The sequence below is a fragment of the Talpa occidentalis genome, unplaced genomic scaffold (assembly GCF_014898055.3).
Source record: "Talpa occidentalis isolate TD23 unplaced genomic scaffold, MPIMG_talOcc4v2.1 talOcc4.12, whole genome shotgun sequence".
NCBI lineage: Eukaryota > Metazoa > Chordata > Mammalia > Eulipotyphla > Talpidae > Talpa > Talpa occidentalis.
The window spans coordinates 25,573,668-25,586,009 of NW_023601212.1; the positions used below are offsets into that span (position 1 = coordinate 25,573,668).

Below are 12,342 nucleotides of genomic sequence, written 5' to 3' on the forward strand. Positions count from 1 at the left end.
ACATTAAAATAAAATCATAACTGTTAAAATAGTAATATTCATCCATATAACTCCTAAAATTATTCCAGGTACCATCACTGTTATACATCCATTTTGTGAAACATGGGCAAAAATGAAAATTAAAGCCATAAAATGCACAGATTTTTCTCATGGAAATTGAATAGCAAGAAGATCAGGGAGCTAAAGCGAGGGAGAGGGAGAGAAAGTGGCCAGCAAATTATAAAGAAAGGAAAAGTAAAGGAGGTTGAGGACAGTATAATGTCATGCAAATAGGCTGGGGTCAGGGTGAGAAGGGGTTGTGAGAAGATTGTAAAGAAAGGGGGTAAAAACGCTAATCTCTAGAAGAATGAAGTTTTGAAAAATTCATGGTATCTAGAATTAAATAACCAAGGGAGGGTCAGATACTGGATATATTTTGAAAGTAAAATCAGCATGTCTGATTTGCAGATAGATTTATTATGGGGTATAAGAGAAAGGAATGAACAAAATACAGAACTTTGACCTGAGTCAAGGGGACACTGCTAATTGAGGTATGGATGATGGGGGTGGTCCATGGCTGGGGTGGGGGAACAGCATTCCATTTTTCATATGTCTAGTTTGACACATTCATTAGTTTGAGAGAGTATTTAGAGAAAACGGGATAAATGGGTCTGAAGCCCAGGACTATGAATCAACTGAGAGACAAAATGTGGCAACTGTCAGGCCTCTACATGTGAATGTTGGTGCCCAGTCTGCATAGGAAGCATAGCTCAGGGCTAGGTGATGGGTGGTCCAGGGGAAACTAGATTTTATGACTTATTGTCCAAGTTCAATTATATTCTCATTACTGTAGTTAAGAAAATTTTCAACTGTAGATGTACAAACTGTAGCTCAGTGCTTTCTTCTAGATTTATATGTGAAAACATTACTCTCCTAACTATATTGTTAGTGTGCTTCAATGTATATAGGCACATATGTGTGCACATGTCTTCCAGGAACATAGGCACATTTACTTCCATAGATATCATAGATATGTTAAAGCCGGAGCCTCCCTGGTGGTGCAAGGGGTTAAGATGCAATCTATGAAGCTATCCATAGCTACTGCAGCATGAGTTGGATCCCCAGCCAGGGAGCTACCCACATGGTGCAGCAGACCTCTCCTGACTCGCCCACTGCTCCCCTCAGCAGTATATTACAGTCAGTCCAGCTGTTCTGTTTTTCATTCTGTCTCCGGTGAATCCTCTCACTCCCCACACCTCTGGCCTGTACACCAGTTCTTATATGCATGAATAAATAAATCTTGAAAAAAAAGATATCATAGATATGTTAAAGCAAAGCTCTCATTTCATCCTAAAAAAAAAAAAAATTTGGGAACTGTAAAAATATAGTTTATAACCAAATTTACAAAGCTAAATGCTTTCATTTAATCAGAATGGGCTTCATTTTGCTAAATAACAACCCCCTCTCTCCTCCCAAAAAAATTTCAGTGGTTTATAATGTGAACATTTTTCTCTTTCTTGTTTGAGCGATATGTCCACTATGGTTGACAGATCTGTTCATTTCCTCATTTCAGGGCTCAGGATGAGGAAGCAAAAGCAGGCAGAGAGAAGAGAACTCTGGAGAGTTTTGTGTCAGCAGTGGAAAATTCTGGCTCAAAAGAAGCATCATTTTTGCTCACAATCACTAGACAGAACTAGCCACATAGGCCAACTCACATATAAGACATGTTGGGAAGTATGGAAAGCACACTTTCACCATGTGCCAGAAGCAAGAGAGGCAGAAACTTCTGGAATATTGGTGGCCATGGTCCCCTTAACCACTGAGGGAGAAGGAAAGGCAGCTGCAGGTGAACCCTGGACACCTGGACATTCAGAGGGTGAGCAGGAACCAGCAAAGAGCCTGAGAAGGAAAGATGAAATGAGGAAGTCAAATGAAGCTTTCATCGCTTGGAATTTGAAGCTTCAGAAAACAAAAAGTTGACAGGGTAAGTAAAGTCAACAAGCCCAAGATGTGAGACAAAGGAGAAAGGGCCTGGACCTTCCACTGAGAATAAGTATTAAATGAGCACCAGGGGAGGCTAAAACAGAGAGAAGAGCTCCAGTTTCCCAGGTGACAAGGACATGGAGTCCCAGCTGTTACTTGGCATTGTCATGGTAAGTCTCCTCAACAGCTTCCACATCAAAAATGAGCCTGTTGTGAAGATTAAAGAACATAGTTCCTCCCAGGCAAGGAGGGAAGCAAGCTAGTGGTGACTAGCATCACATATTGGTAGGAGTGTGAGTTGTTAGGACCATTTGGGAAAACTGTGTGGCAACATCTATGATAATGGAGCACACACAGGACCTATGCTGCAGCAGTTCCAACCCTATCTCTCTGTTTGCTGGAGGCTTGTGAATGTGATTCACCAAAAGGAATGCTCTAGAATGTCAGTGGCAGCACTACGTATAGTCCCAGACAGGAAACAGTAGAAGTTCCAGCAGCAGAATGGGGCAGCCAATTGTGGTGCAGGCACATGATGATATCAATCAGTGATGGAAAGGAAAAGTGGAAAACAGCATTCCAGCAAGTCTCACAATCCGATGTGAGGGAAGGAGATGGATACTTGTAGCGTATACTTTAATATAAAGGACAAAAACAGGTCAAATTAAGCTCTGCTGATAAAATTTGGGACAGCGGTTACTGTTAGGAAGAAAGCAATGAGTTACTAAAAGGGGTGAGACTTTGGGGTGCTGGACATGTTCTGTGTTTGGTGCTAGTAAATGTCTATTTTCAGCATGGGGACATTGATTAAGTCACACACTATGACATGTGCATTATCGTTGAAAACATAAAAAGACTTTTAAGGAAAAAGGAATCAGATGTATTTGAGCCTCCAAGTGAAGCTTAGTTACTTTACTTGGTGGGTGGAGATTTCAGATCGTCAATTGTTTTTCAAGCACCAATTTTCACCTCCTCTGCCAAAGGGCTGCTTCCAACCATGGGCGTAAAGATTTGTATAAACAGGATGCATATCATTTGCTTTGATTGGCAGTTTCATTAGGCATTTGTCCTTTCACTGCCACTGTAATTAGATTGGTGGAGAATCCAGAAATTCCAAGTTGTTGCTTTTGTCTCTTGATTGCTGGAATTTTTAAAAAGGGTTTATTATGTTTATGAACATGCTGTTGGCCTTGGCTTGGAGAACACTCACACTCACTGTGGCTAGAGGCTAATCTTGCTCTGTCAACCAGGACATGTTGAGGCTAAACAAAGAAGTGGGAAAAGGGGGTGAAGTTGCACCCTAGCTCCCTGCCTTTAACACTGAGTGTCAGTCAGTAACAAAACAGGGCTGCTGGAACATGAAAATGAGCCTTGAATTTCAGCACCAGCAAAAAGCAAGTGAAGGTCCTTGCCAATTTTACAAGGCAATCTCCAACTCCTCTCGCTTGCTTTTTTTTTTTTTCCCCTCCTTTTACTGCAACTAGTTTAAAGTAAGGCTGTAACTCTAATGGTAACTAGGAATAAACACAATCTGGATCCAGCAAGAGTTATCCAATAAGCGTGGACGTAGATTCAGAAAAAAAAAATTAAGGGGCCATCTGGTTTGTGCCCCAGTCTCAGGGCTGCATTGTTTAGAATTCATTGTTCAGGAACCAGGTCATCTGAGTTGGGAAGGCAGGATGGTGAGGAAGATTTGTCTCTCTTTGTCTGCTCTGACCCTCCTGGATTCAGTCTGGATCGTCTCAACTAGGTAATTTTAGTTTTGTATAATTAGGAATTAGTGAATGTCTTTTTATTTTTTTAAAAAAGAATTCCTTTTTCTCTTAGACATTTTTACTTAATTTAGGGTAGGTAATTAGAATCCCATTTTCTCGCAGAGTGAACTATAAGGTGTTTGAGTATAAGTATGCACTTGTGTTTTGAGATTTCAATGGGGATTTCAAATCAAACCTACACACTTTATAAATATGTTTTTCAGATATTAATCACAATATATTATTTCTTTTCTTTTCTTTTCTTAAATTGTATAATTTTTATTGAGGTAACACTGGTTTACGACACTGTATATGATTTAGAGGTAGAGGTTTACAACTCCTTAGATATATATTACCACACCACTCCCACACCTCCTCCACCACTGTCCATTGGGCCAAGGCCAACTCCCCCCTGAGATCTCCACCCCCACCTCCTCTTCTGGGAAGCTTAATTCTACAGTCAAATTTTAAGAATTTGTTTTGTTTTTGGTTTGTCTGTTCCTTTGTATTGTTTTATTATATCCCACATAGGAGTGAAAACATCCAGTATTTGCCTTTCTCCTTTTGACTTACTTAGTCCAGCATAATGCTCTCCAGTTCCATCCATGTTGTTGCCAATGACAAGAGTCCATCTTTTTTTACAATTGGATATATACACCACATCTTCTTTATTCATCTATTATTGGGCACTTAAGTTGTTTCCACAATGTGGTGCAGAGATGGCAGGCAATTTATCATTTCTAGCACAAAGGCCGGACATTGTTGAGTCTTACATATTAAATTAGATAGTACTATAGAGCCATTAACATATGGATAAATTTTTATCACTAATTGTTAGCTATTATCCATCACCTCTTAACCTAATTCTGATTTTGTATTATCAGGAAACTTCTCTCTAATTCAACCTCAACATTGACTTGGAAACAAAGGCAATCATTTCAATTCCCTAAACATTTACTTACCATAGTCAGGCACTGTGCTTGGTATTAGAGGAATTCACTAATAAACTGGCCCTATCTTAAAGGGGCTCAAATTTAGACAGAAGGGCAAACATATTAACAAAATGTTTAGGGATAAAAGTAAGTATAGTACAGGGGAGGTAGGAATTGACTTTGGGGGTGGGAAGGGTCCTCCCTGGTGGCCTAGGTGTTAAGTCTCAGTGCTATCACTGTGATGGCCTGAGTTCAATCCCAGGCTAGGGAGCTAACCCAGATATGGCACAGCAGACTTCTCCTGTCTCACCTGTAGCTCCCCTTAGCAGTGTATTTCAGCAAATCCACCTTTGCTGCTCCCCACTCTATGTCTGGTGAATCCTCTCACTCTTACACTTCTGGCCTATACCCCAGTTCTTCTATGCAAAAATAAATAACTCTTAAAAAAAATAAAGGTGGGAGGATAGTATGAAAATCTTCCTGAAAAAAGGAATACCTGAATCAGATTTTGAAGTATAAAGAAGAGTTTTCCTAGTAGACTTCAAGACAGAAAGAATGCTATGAGTATAGGCACAAATACTGACACAGCCTAGCAAGTCCTGGGAATTAGGTATAAATGTAGATTGGTAGGTGGAGGTGTGAATTGTACCTTGGCTGAAACCATGGCCATTATCCTATAGGTGCGGGGGCAAGTGTGAGATTTCTAAGTAGGCAATATGATTAGATCATTCCAGCAGCATTGTGGAGGATGGACTGAGGTTTTGCCAGGAGGTGGAAATGCTATTTAAGGTAAAGAAAACAGTTAAGAGTTGCTGCCTTAGTTTAGGTAAATGATGATGAGAGTTTGCAAAAAAATGTTAGTGCATTTGAAAACAAGAGGGTAATTTGAGGTACCTTTAGGAGAAGGACCAACAGTACTTGGTAAAGAGATGCCTTAGCTCAATAATCCATTTCCAACTCTTTGTGATATTTCATTGGCTTCTCCTCATCTGTGATTTGTGATTGAATAGTAATACTACCCAGAAAGCAGAACCTCCCATCCCGGTGTCCTCAAACCTAGAAGGCTTCTCAGGCATTTGTTAGAAGATGAGTAGAACAACCTGGAATATTTCTCTCCATCTGCTCTTTGAGCCTTTAGCTGGCAGCTGCTAAAGGTATAGCATCATTTAAATGCTTTTCTGAAGAACATCTTGAGCTCATGGTCTGACTTGCTTTAGAGAATTCCATTTATATACCTAAAGACATATTAGAATAGAATCTCTAAAAAAACACATTTTCATAAAACAGGAAACTGAGCAATTCATGAACAGATATTAATGGGTTTATTCATTTTTTTTAATCACAAAAGGAAATATTCCTGAAAGAAATCCACCTTAGGCATAACAGTAAGGACATTTAGAGCTGCAGAGAGCAGAAAACTGCCTCAAACTGGGTTAGGTCCCAAGGGGGAATGTATGAGCAGGTGCAGCAGGGACAAAAGCAAGCAGTGTGATAAGATAGTCTCGACTCCTGGCTCTCTCCTCCAGGTGGACTTTGTCCTTAGCCTCCAGATATTGGCCACAAAATGTCAGTCAACAACTCTGTGGCCATACACACACCTCGGTTAAGGCCAAGGATAAAATTGGAGGCAGGCAGGTTTGGTTCTGGGGGAAAATGGAGGGAGCCCCCTGACAACATGAACTGAGAATGGTGGAGAAATTGTTCCTCAAAGGAAATCCTAAAGGGGAGACTAGATGAAAGCAGGAAAAGACAAGGAGATATCTGTTCTACTAGGAATCCCCAAAATTCTGATAGTAGCACGAAATTTTATACTTGAGTCTACAGATTCATCTGAGGAATCAATTCAATGATAGATGCTCACTAAATATTTGTTGAATGAGTCAGTTGATAAATTGGTGACTGTGGTATGCTCTTCCTGTTAGAACACCTACCTAGTTTCCTAAACCTGAGAGGTAATTACACGGGAGACTTAGGGTGTTGTATCTCAAGTATTCCATATCACTCACTCAGAACAGCAGTGAGTCTCAAACTGTTTTGCAGACTAGGGGAAAGGGGAAAGAGCTTTATTTGTTTATTTATTATTTTTGCATAGAAGAACTGGGATATAGGTCAGAGGTGTCGGGGTGAGAGGACTCACCAGAGACAGAGTGGGGAGCAGGAAAGGCAGATCTACTGAAATACACTGCTGAGGGGAGCAGCAAGTGAGACAGGAGAGGTCTGCTGTGCCATATGTGGGTTAGCTCCCTGGTAGGGGATCAATTAGTAAATCACATTATTTGAGGGTTATATCAAGCATCAGCTATTTTTGAAACTCCCTAGGTGACGTCAATATAGAGATAAGTGTGGGAAACACTGCTTTATATGTTTACTCAGAAAGTGTATCTATGAGTGCTCTTTCCAGTGAGTACCATGGATCATAGCCTGTATTCCCTGGGCCTTTCACAACCAGGCAAGACACCTCCTGAGCTGTTATAACCAGGCTTAGGGTTATGTGGGTTTGTCTCCATGGATATGGGAAGGCAGAGAAGGAATGTTTATTAGGCTCTAAAATTTAAACTCATAGTGGTCCTAATCTTCTGCTTTCTTTTATGCCTGTCATTGCAGAAGCGTGAGCTGGAACAGATCACTAGTCTAATAGTCATTGAAACGGTGCCTTCTCTTGGTCTCCCTGGCATCTTCAAAGCTTTGGTGATGTTAAGGGTCTGAATAAATGAATAGTCAGGTTTTTGTGTCTCTCCAGAACCCAACTCTGCCAAGGCAAAATGGTCTAGGCCCATCCAATGCAAATCTTAGAATTTAAACCTCAGCTATCAGTGAGTCTTCAGAAAGCATAGCCCCAATCTCATTGCCTTCAGAGCCTTGTTATTCAAAAGGTAGATGATGGGCGAGCTGCCTGGGCTTCTACCAGGAGCTTTTTGGACATATAGACTCTCAGGCTCCACCCCACACCAACAGAATCAGAATCAACGCTTCAGCAAGAACCCTCAGGTGATGTGTATACACATTCACTTAGAGAAACAGAGCTCAAGCCTACCTTGATGGGATAAAGGAAAAAGTTAAGTTTTGACATTTTCCCCATTGTTCAAAGTCTAAAAATGTTTTCCTTTGGTGGGACTTTCAGTACTTTGTATCTCTACTGAAAAATGCCCAAGATAACTTACATTTGCTTGTGAAACATAGACTTACCTTTAGGGCTCTCAAAACAGCATTTGATTGTCTTTGCCTTTGACTAGAGAAATTCTAGAATCTTTACTTCTAGCTTTATCACATGAGCAGCTATGTGAAATGGGGAAATAGTCTGAAGGCACGTAATGTGGAGGGTTCATATTGTCACATCGTTCTCCTTTATATTTGCACTGTAAGAGCACTCTGGTTTAGCAGAGAGAAAAATGATCTGAATGAAAATGCAATAAATGTAAATCTGTTCTTGGGCACGGGGATTATGAAACAAACACTGCCAGGATATAGAAATATAATTTGCTTGATTTCTGGAAAGATGGGGCTAAGGAGATCAGAAGTCAGAAATTGACATTTAAAGCTAAATCCAGGTGGAGAGGAAGAGGCAGGTGGGGTGGAGGTGGAGTATTGACCTGAGGTTGGGAAAAGTGGGAGGAGAGTTCAGTGGTTTTCGTGGCTCTTGGATATGGAATATGCATAAGTGCTGGGAAATGAATATGCATCAGAGCTGAGCATTGCCTGAGGGGTTGCAGCAGGGAAAGGCCCACTTCCTGGAGAACCTGGCTACTGGAGCTAATTGGTCTGATATTGAAGAGAGTTGTAATAAGAAGTTAGATTTCCGTACGTGGAATTGAAACTAGATTCCATCACAAAACTCAATTTGAGTGTATCCTTAGTTTTCTAGGACTGATATAACAAAGCACCCAGACTGTGTGGTTTAAACACCAGAAATGTCTTTCCTCACAGTTCTGGAGTTTGGAGTGGCTTTTTGGAGGCCTCTTGGCTCAGCTTGTCAATGGCTATCCTCTTATTTAGTCTTCCCTCTGCATGTGTCTGTGTCCTCACCTCCTTTTCTTGTAAGGACACTAGTTATCTTGGATTAGGAGCCACCCTAATCACCTCACTTAGCTTCAATTTCTTCTTAAAAGACCCTATCTATGAAAGTCACATGCTAAGGTACTGGGGGTTTAGGGTTCCAGCCTATGCATGTGGAGAAGGGCAGGTACAATTTAGTCTACAACACTGTGTAAATTACCAAATTAGAATCATAGGAAACAAAGAAAGGAATCAAAAGGATTATTTGCCCCTGTAGTTTATAAGGATTATAAGGATTTAGCGTATAAGGATTTAGAAATGATTAGAGATGAAGAGCGCGTTTTATCACAAGTTATCTGGAGAGATGCTAGGATTAGAACCCAGGTCTTCTTGCAGACCTCCTCCCCCTTCAGTAGTCTGCAAGGCAATGCAGACAAGCCTTTCAAGGTCACACTTCTGGAGCAGAGCACTGAGGGATCTGGTTCATTGCAGATGTGGATTAGTTAGGTCTGAGGTGGGGCAGACCTGTGGCTGGTGCTATCACTGCGGTGCTGACAGTGGACCTCACCTGTGTCTCTGGAGCAGCATCACCTGGGGACTTCTTAGGAATGCATATTATCAATCCCATCCCAGTTTGACTGATCAGAAGTGCGGGAAGTGGGGCCTCGCCATCTGTATTTTATCAGGTGCCCCAGATGAATCTGATCCACATTCAAGTTTGAGAGCCTCTGCTCCGGGAGTTTTCCTTAAACTTTTTCTGCCTCAGAATCACCTGATGGGTAGATTATAAAGGCAGACCAATTGAATCAGAATCTATAGTGACTTGTGTGTTTGGGAGAGATGGGAAGGAGGGTGAAATATCTAAAAAACACTCCAGGTGATATTGCTAGGCAGCCAGGTTTGGGACTTACTATTCTTGTATTTTGGAATCATCAGGTTGAAATTCATCATTTTTTATAATGTTTCATTTATTGCCAACTGAGCATTTTGATGAACTGAGAGGACTTCCTTTATCCTGCCTCTTCACATCTCACACCCTCCACCCTCTTCTTCCAGCTGGGTCATTCTGGACTTCAGATAATAACTGCCACTAGCAGAAGGCCATTGAGGTGCATTTCATTAAGTTCTGATGCATTTGTTCTACAAGTCTGTGATGTTCTGTGTCTCATCTTTATGTTAAATTAGTTCTCATCTGCCTGAATTATTAAGTTATTAAGTATCCTTTTGCATTGCCATTGTTCTTTACCATCCTGAATGCCCCCTCCCTGTTTCTGCAGGCATCTCAGGTCCATGGGACAAATTATGCTTTGGATCGGGTTCTTAGACTGTATAAGATGAGGCGTATCACAGTGAAGGTGGAGCAAACATCAGAATGGCGAAGATGGAAAAGTTTGATAATACTCAGTGTTGGTGAAGGTACAGGAGAATAGGCACTCATGCATCATCAGAAGTCTCAACTGGCATAGCCTATTTGAAAGGCATTTAGGTAATAGCTATCTTTTTTTTTTTTCAAATCACATATTCTGATTTGGTAATGTTATTTCTAGGAATTTATCCTGCAGAAATACCCAAACAATTCACCAAGAGGTATGGATAAGAATGTTCACTGCTGGGTTTTTTGTAGTGTCCTGAACCTGGAAACTAGTACAATGAGATTACATGGTCAAAGGAATTTGTACTATATTTGTACAATATATTTGTACTATATATTTGTACAAATAATTTGTACAATATATTTGTACTATATTTGTACAATGGCAGTGTTAAGTAAGAGATGTAGTTATGGAAGTATGGAGAAATCCGAAAGATCTGACTGTTGTCCAGAGTGTCAGACTGTAGCATTTCCAGCAAAGGAGTCTCAGGAAAGCTGAGTTTCTTAAACAGCAGCTCAGGGTTGCCTGAGAGTGGTGTTGGATGAATGAGGTTGATGCTCATGGCCTTTTATGATTTATTTTTACGCCCTTTTATATTATTTAATTTATTTTAAAAATGCTTGCATTGCTTTTGATACTAAAAGAAAGATAAAATAAGAAGTAAGAAATTGGAGGAAAAGGGAGACTAGTGGTAGCTATTTGCAAGTGGAGTTGGGGATGGAAAAAGAGGAAGAGAGGCTGGCAGTCCTGAGAAATGAAGCAGTGAAGGAGACATGTGCATTGGTGAATGTGGAGGGTAGCAGTTTGGCTTGTGCTTATGCTGTGTGAAAGTGAGAGAGCCTTCAGCTCACTGTCCCTCATCACCTGCCCTTGAAAATACTACTCATTTTTAAGGAACAATTCAAATATCACCTCTCTGGACAGCAGAACCTCCCAGCCAGAGTGGTTCTTTTCTGCTCTGTAGGTCTAAGTCATTAGTGAGGGTTCATCTGCCTATAGTACATACCAGCCCTACCTTCTGGATTATTTGAATCGACTTCTATGGCCCTCCAAAAAGTGTCCTTAAAGGCTGACATAGTTCGTTAATTTTCTGTATTGCTATATTGCCTAACACTATGTCATACAGTGGCTTGTGGCTATTCCATAAACTTTTCTTAAATTTGCAGTTCTTACTATGCACTAGGTAATGCCCTCAGATAGTTCATTTCCTCCCTTATGACACCCTCTGAGAGAGGTACCATCGTAAACCCCACTTTATGGAAGACAAATTGATAGGTAGAGAAGCACAAGAATAGGGTTGCAAACTTAATAAATAGTAGGAGTTGGAGTTGACTCAAACAGCTTGGCCCTAGATTCTGTCCTCTGACCACTGTGCTTTCCTCCACCCATGCATAATGCAGCACATTCCTAGATTTCCCCATGTGTGAGTCAAGCAGAGTTTCATTGTATTTTGTAAAATGTACAGCAACTTGACAGAATTGAAATTCCATATACAGTCAGCCTCTGGATGGCTGTGCAGTAAATAAGTAGAATGGCACTAGGGCCAGTTGATTAGAACTTCAGTCATTTAGCCTTCTCTGTCTCTTCACTGACTTCAGCCTAGACTAAACAAGGTCCCCCAGGAAATGTGCAAAGCTTCCATGACCCAGAAGTGTCTACAGAGACAACATGACAGTAATGTCTGAAGAAATTACTTAAAAGAAGGGACTAGAAGCTCAGGAAGGTGCTGGGATGTGGGTAGGAAGTAATTTGAAAGAAATATTTACAGATCAGGTGTGAAACAGTCCTGTGGTTGAAAACTTCAAAATAAGGACATCACAGATTTATTTTTGCCAATCCCCCCAGTCATTGCAGTGCTACTGTTATATGAAGAAAGAACAAAAGTAATCAATTTTAAGATATGTCATCATGGCCTGTATTAAGATAACAGGGAACTTGGGTAAGCCACAAATCATTGAAGAGTTGTAAAGTTGTAAGGAAATTGGGTAGCCAGATAGTTTCGCTGAGTCTGACTCAGGTCTTTAGAAGGGAGCTTAGAGGTAAGGGTTGGCACAGAGGTTAAGCTTTGCATAAAGTTTTTGGTCCACCTTGCTATGAAGTTCTACACACAGCAACAAAAACACAGGAATGTCAAAAATTAGCCCTCTTGCTTGCTTGCTTATTGCTTTTTATCTTCTAAACAACTCATTGCTAATTTCTAACATTCAACATTTATGGACTTCCAGAAACTCATAAATGTCACATCAGGCTGCCCCTTGGTGAATTTTTAATCAAGGGGGAGAATTTCAGCTACAAATAGACCAAGAATCAAGAGGCCCAATATTGATCGGT

General features: G+C 40.7%; 1 long non-coding RNA gene across 1 annotated transcript in view; it reads left to right on the forward strand.

Annotated features, from left to right (window-relative positions):
- Window positions 1-3,611: 3,611 nt before the first annotated feature.
- The window catches only part of LOC119239953 (uncharacterized), a 28,643-nt gene continuing 19,912 nt past the window's right edge, over window positions 3,612-12,342 (forward strand). Inside the window, exon 1 of the long non-coding RNA XR_005124040.2 lies at window positions 3,612-3,709. This is a non-coding gene — a long non-coding RNA (uncharacterized LOC119239953). The remainder of the gene's footprint in view (window positions 3,710-12,342) is intronic.